The following is a 6,252-nucleotide window of genomic DNA, read 5'->3' as shown; positions in this document are numbered from 1 at the left end:
GAGTGGATGGTTCTCCATAATGAGGGTGGGCCTTGTCCCAATCAGTTGACAGCCTGACTAGAACAAAAAGACTGACCTCCTCTGAGCAATAGGGAATTCTGCAGCAGGTGGTTTCCAGATTTGAACTGCAACATTATCCCTTCCTGGGACTCCATCCTGCTGGCCCACCCTGTAGATTTCGGACTTGCCGGTTTTCATAATCACATGAGCCAATTCCTTAAAATAAATCTCTTTCTCTCTAGATATACTCTCTATTGGTTCTGTTTTTCTGGAGACCCCTGACTAATACAGATGCCCTTCAAAGGATACCTACTCCAGGAAGTCTTCCTCGATCTCTAGGCAAAGTTCTCCAATTTGTTTGGTCTATCAGAGCCCTTCATACTGCCCCAGTTACATAGCATTTGTCACATCACAGTCCACTGAATTATAAGTCAGTCTCCCTTACTGGGGACTGAGTCCTGAACATTATGGACTGGAGATGATTCACCCAAGTCCTCAGCACAGGCCAGCACAGGGCCTAGCACAGAAGAGGTGGATGGATGGATGGAAGGGTGAATGGATGAATGCATGATGGAAGGAAGGTAGAAAAGAAAGAGTGATGAATAGACAATGGACAGATGGGTGGAGTGGCGAGTAATTGGGGATGTGTGAATGGATGGAAAGAGGAAAGGAAGGGTGGATGATGAATGGATGAGTGGATGCATGATGAGTGGATGTGTGGATGGGTGAGTGGATGTGTGGGTGGGTGGATGGATGGATGGATGAATGGATGGATGGGTGGGTGGGTGGATAGGTGGATGGATGGATGGGTGAGTGGAAGGATGGGTGGGTGGATGGATGAGTGGATGGATGGATGGGTGGGTGGATGGATGGGTGGATGTATGTATGTATGTATGGATGGATGGATGGATGGAAGGACGGGTGGGTAGGTGGATGTATGGATGCGTGGGTGGGCGAGTGGATGTGTGAGTGGATGGATGGATGGATGGATGGGTGGGTGGGTGGGTGGATGGATGGATGAATGGGTGGGTGGGTGGGTGGATGGATGGATGAGTGGAAGGATGGGTGTGTAGGTGGATGGATGAATGAGGCAAAGTCCCTGTCATTAAGGACCTCCCAGGTGGGTAGGAGGGTCACCCTTATTCCTAACTCACTTCCACCCCAAACAGAAAGGCTCTGGGCTCCCAAACAGGAGCCTGCAGATTCCCCGGGACAGTGGTCTCCCTTTGGTCAGTGGGAATCCCACTCAATCCCTGTACAGAGGTTCTACTGGGTGCCTGGCCTTGTGCGGGTGGGGTCTGGAATGATCCAGTCTTGGACTCAGTTCTGCTGTGTCCTCACTGTGTGGACTTGGACAAGTCCCTCTTCCTCTCTGGGTCTCTGTTTCCTTGTCTGAAATGGGTCTATGAGAGATCATGTGACCAAGTGGCTCCGTGTGCGTGTCCTAGAGCCTGACTGCCCAGCTCTGTCATTTGCTAGGGTGTAACCTGGGCTGGTCACTCCACTGTGCCATGTCTTAGTTTCCCCCAATGTAAATGGAGGTGATGCCAGTCCCTCCCCATGGCATTGTTTTGAGGATTAAATGAATGAGTACATATAACGTGTTTGGAACAGGGCTTGGCACATGATCGTTGCCCACGACACAGTGTGGTTGGGAGGAGACAATGAACTCATCTGGTGAAATGCTCGGCTGGGTGCCTGGAGCGTGGGAACCATTCCATGAACCACATTATCCTTGATCTCCAATGTGGTCCTGTTTTCCAGATCGGGAAACCGAGGCTGTGAGATGAGAGGCGACTTAGCCAAGACCAGGCAGCCCGTAACTGGTGGAAGCTGGGATTCCAGCACAGGCCTGGCTGACCCCGGCCCCCAGCTCTGTCCAGGAAGCCAGGGGCCTTGAAGTATGAGTAAGGTTTCAGCAGGTGAACGGGCCAGGGCTAGCCCAAGAGGCTTCGGGGCTGGAGGCCTAGCTGGGAAAGCAGGAGGCGTATCTGGGGAATCACAGGTCACGGGGCCTGGCCAGGGCGCCAGCGGGGGCAGCGGGAGAGCAGCCAGGAGGGGTGAGCAGGTGGGGTCTGGAAGCCACGCTCTGCGGAGGTGGAACGAGCCAGGGCGTGGTACGTGGGCTGTGAAAACGGGCAGGTGAGCGGCGCCAGGACACCTTGCCAAGGTAGCTATGTGAAGAGAGTAAGGGAGGAGCTGAATTTTTCCATTCATGCTGAAGCCAAATATAGCGTTAGAAACCACCGTGCAGAAGGCAGGACTGCCTCCTGTTTCAGTCTCAACCAGCTGATGAGGCCAGGAACACAGCCAAGGGAGGCTGATGGTACGCCAGGCCCGTGGCGTCACCAGGAAAGCCACCTGAGGAAGCAACAGTCACTGTTCCCATCTTGTAGACGCAGAACCTGAGGCACACAGAGTCAGATGACCTTCCCAGGGCCACACAGCGGGCAACCCAGGTCTGACAGCTTCTGCCACCCTTCCTTGCCCCACCTGACCTGCCAGGTAGCAGGTAATGCCCTTGGTTTCATATTGTGGGATGTCAGAGGGGTGAGGAAGATGGGTGAACAGGAAAGAGTGGGAGGCTTTCCGACTGAGGGAGGGGACAGTGAGCGGAGGAGGGTGCGGGGCACAGTGGAATTTTCTGGGCCCTGCAGTCAGGCGTTCAGCCAGCCGATGAACATGTGACAACATGTGACAACCACAGCTCCACAGCTGATGAGGTAAGAGCAGCGTGATGCCCGTTTCCTGAGTGCGGGCTCGGCACCCCGGCCCATTTCACAGATGAGGACGCTGAGGCATGGATCACGGACAGAGGGAGCGGGGGTTTTGGAGTCAGGGTGGTGGGTGGTGCTGGTGGGAAGAGGGGTGCAGGGCCTGAGAGCTGCACACAGCCTGGGAAACCCAATCTCATGTTTACCAGCCTGGAGACTAAAAGCGGTGCCGGGGTCGGGGGGTGCTCACCAGGGAGGCAGGCAGGCAGGTAGCAGCAGGCCTCCCAGAGCGGGGTAGGCGGGCGTGATATCTGCCGTCACCAGGTCCAGCCCCAAGCGTGCTCTGTGTCAACTCACATTTTAAGCTGTCTTCATCGCAGACCTGCTCTGGGCACTATGTACCCATCAACCCTCATAACAGCCCTCAGGCCAGACGGGGGTCCCAGTGCTGTCCTTACCCTGTCCAGGAGGGGAAACCGAGGCTAGAATGGCCTGGAAGCACAGGGAAACGGAGGGTGGGGCTGGGGTTTGACCCGGGACCACCTGGCCCCAGGCACTACTGCTTAGGTCAGCACATTTAAAAAGGAAAAGCCACGTCACATCTGAGAAACGGCTGATAAACAGAAGGCACCAGAAACACAAACATGATCAAGACAGAATATGGTTTTGTCGTTTTCTCTAGACCCTGTTACTGGGGGAGTTCAGAGCCGGGGACAGGACAGCAGAAGCAGGGACACCCCTGGCACTGAGCCCCTGGGCTGGGTCCGGACCAGAGGCAACAGCGAACAGAAGGGCTCGCGCAGAGTGAGTCTCTTCTCTAGGGCAGGGCCACGCTCTGCATTGATAACTTTTAATCTTTGAGATGGTACTGGGCATCCCCACTTCACAGGTGAAAAAACAGAGCCCAGCCCGTGCCCATACGTGAGGCAGGGTGGGCCCCAGGGAGCCCACAGCTGGGAGGGGGCACACACAGAAACCCACCAGGCACAGATCCGTCAGAACCACACGCACACGGTTTCCAGTTCCACAGGGAGCCAGCCTTCCACGTGGGCCTGCCTGAGAGGCAGCAAGGACTGGCCGCCTGGGACAGGTGAGGAAGCTGGACTCTCGGGGGGACAGTCTGCCCAGTCAGGATGGAGCAGAGCCTGGTTGAGATCCTGATCTGCGTGGCTCCCCATTGTCAGCCCTTTTCTTAGCATCATCCCATCCCTTCAGGCAGGCATTGTCGAAGATCCTTTCCTTCTGAGGCTGCACCTTAGGTGGCCTCCACGCCTTGTCTCCTTCCCTCCTTCATTCACTCATCAAGGACTTCCCGCGTCTACACGGCCGGCACTCCACAGTGCCGGGGGCACAGCACAGGTCAGAAATGGCCCCTGGCCTCCAAGAGCTGTCTGGTAGGGAGACGGACCCCAAACCATCTCATGAGAGTGTCCCTGAGGTGGCCCAGGAAGGCAGCTAACTCAGCCTGAGTCAGGGAAGGCTTCCTGGAGGAGGTGGAGCCAACCTGAGTGTGGGAGGAAGAGGAGGAGTTGGCTTGGTACCAAAAGGCTGGAGCTTTGCAGAGCACTGAGAATGAGCATGGAACTCACTCTGCTGGGGGGTAGGGGGGCATCCACAGGGAAACCAAACAACGAGCAAGACCTCATCTTCCTTTCTCAGACAACAAACATCCCTTTAAAGGTCTGGGAGGCCCAGGGGTCCCAAGTCCCCTCCAAATCTGATACCAAGGCCTCACCAAGCATCTGGCCCTGGGCTGGGCCCAGGCGTAGGTGCCCGTAAAGAGCATAGTCCCAGAGCTGCAGAGCCAGGAGGGTCTTCATGCACATGAACAAGGGGGAGATGGAGGTCCAGAGAGGGCACTGGACTAGCCCAAGATCACACAGCAAGGTGGTGGCTAACGTGGTCCACACTCAGCTCTTCCCATCCCTTTCGGTCCTCAGGCCCCAGCCCCTGGCACCACCTCAGAGGGGCTGGCTTTCACTGTGTTCCTGCACAGACTTCCCCGGGCGTCTACTCAGGTCCACGTGGATCCTGAAAGGCTCAGAGGTGAGTGGTGATGATGTGCAGGAGGAGGAGACGGAGGCGGCGGCGGCTCACCTTCCCGGGCACCCGCCGTGCTAAATGTCCCGCAGGTGGTGCGGCCCACCATACTCACAGCCCTGCGAGGTGGATACGGTTACCCTTCCCTCCCGACCTGGAAAGAGGCCCTGAGAGGTAAAGTAACCGGCCCAGGGCCCCACGGCAGGTAGGTGGCCAAGCCGGGCTCTGAGCTCAGGCTGTCTGGCTCTGCAGCCCCCGTGGAGTCAGGAGAGCCTCCCTAGTCACAGCAGCTCTGAGACCCACAGCACATCAGGACAGACGGACGCACCAGCTCTCTGGCTGTGTGGCCAGGGAGGACAGTGGCCCCGCCCTCCGGAGGGCGGCGGCGTCTCCAGGCGCCATGCCCTCAGTTGCACATTCTCCTCAGTAACTCCTAGCCCTGGGCTTGTAGGTGCATCAGAGGAAAGGAGGGAATGGCAACCTTGGCCAGGCAGGGCTGGCAGCCCTGGGCCAGGCGGGGCCCGCCCCCAGCGGCACCGGCTCCCAGCGCCAGTGCACGTACCCTCCACGCTCCCTGCCCAGTGATGCTGGGGGCTTGGCAGGTGGGCCCTCAGCCTCCAGCTGTGCTCTGCCCACACCTGTCTCCCCCAGCCTCTGTTGGAATACAGAGCCTGGCAGGGCCAGGAGGCCCAAGTGTGGTGAGGGAGGCCTGCGCAGGGTGAGGACGGGGTGACCGGTGGGGAGTTGGGGGTGGCACTGTTCTAAGTGACTGCCGTGTTTGAACCCTGGTGCTAAATTTCCTAACTGGAAAATTCTGGGCAGGTCTCTGTACCTCTCAGGGCCTCAGTTTTCTCATCTGTGACATGGGCATGCTGATGCCAACCCCACAGTATCCATTGTGAGTACTGAACTGAGAGAGTCTGAAAAACAGCCAGCACAGCTCAACCAGCTCTCAGGAAAGGTGCACATTAATTACTTAATTAATTTGAAAATTAAATAAATTAAGAGAAAATCAACTAGGTGGTTCCAGGCCCCCGGTGGAGGCCACAAATAACGGTTTCCCTTCCTGTGTGAACCTAGACTGCTTGCCTTCCTCGTCCACTGCTCAGCCTTCATTAGTGGGAATGACGGCTTGTGGGTTTGGGCTGAGGAGCATTCTGAGGATCAGTCTGGGATCAACGGGGAAAAGGTCTCACCTAGTGTCTGTCATGGGCCCAGGAGGGACCAGAGGTGTGTGTGCCAGGGGTTGCCCATCTTCTTTCCCCCTTTCTCCCGTCTGCCCTCCCCTCCCCTCCCCTCTCCTCCCCTCTCCCCTCTTCCCTCCCCTCCCTCTCCTCTCCTCCCCTCTTCTCCCCCCTCCCCTCTCCCCCTCCCCTCCTCTCCCCCCTCCCCTCCTCTCCCCCCTCCCCTCTCCTCTCCCTTCCCCTCCCCTTCCCTTCCATCTCCTGCATTCTTTGCATCTCTCCTCCCTCTCTCTCCACTTTCAAAAAACACCCAG

The 6,252-nt window shown here is 57.2% G+C and overlaps 1 long non-coding RNA gene across 1 annotated transcript; it reads left to right on the top strand.

Moving 5' to 3' along the window:
• The first annotated feature begins 1,661 nt into the window (after nt 1–1,661).
• On the top strand, nt 1,662–6,034 carry LOC123616298 (uncharacterized). The gene is made up of 3 exons (XR_006724285.2): nt 1,662–1,819; nt 2,397–2,512; nt 4,655–6,034. It is a non-coding gene; the product is annotated as an uncharacterized LOC123616298 (long non-coding RNA).
• The last annotated feature ends 218 nt before the right edge of the window (nt 6,035–6,252 follow it).

This window comes from Camelus bactrianus, chromosome 17 (genome assembly GCF_048773025.1).
Source record: "Camelus bactrianus isolate YW-2024 breed Bactrian camel chromosome 17, ASM4877302v1, whole genome shotgun sequence".
In the NCBI taxonomy this organism is placed as follows: Eukaryota; Metazoa; Chordata; class Mammalia; order Artiodactyla; family Camelidae; genus Camelus; species Camelus bactrianus.
Note: the sequence above shows the minus strand (reverse complement) of the source record. Positions and strands in the feature narration are given on the sequence as shown.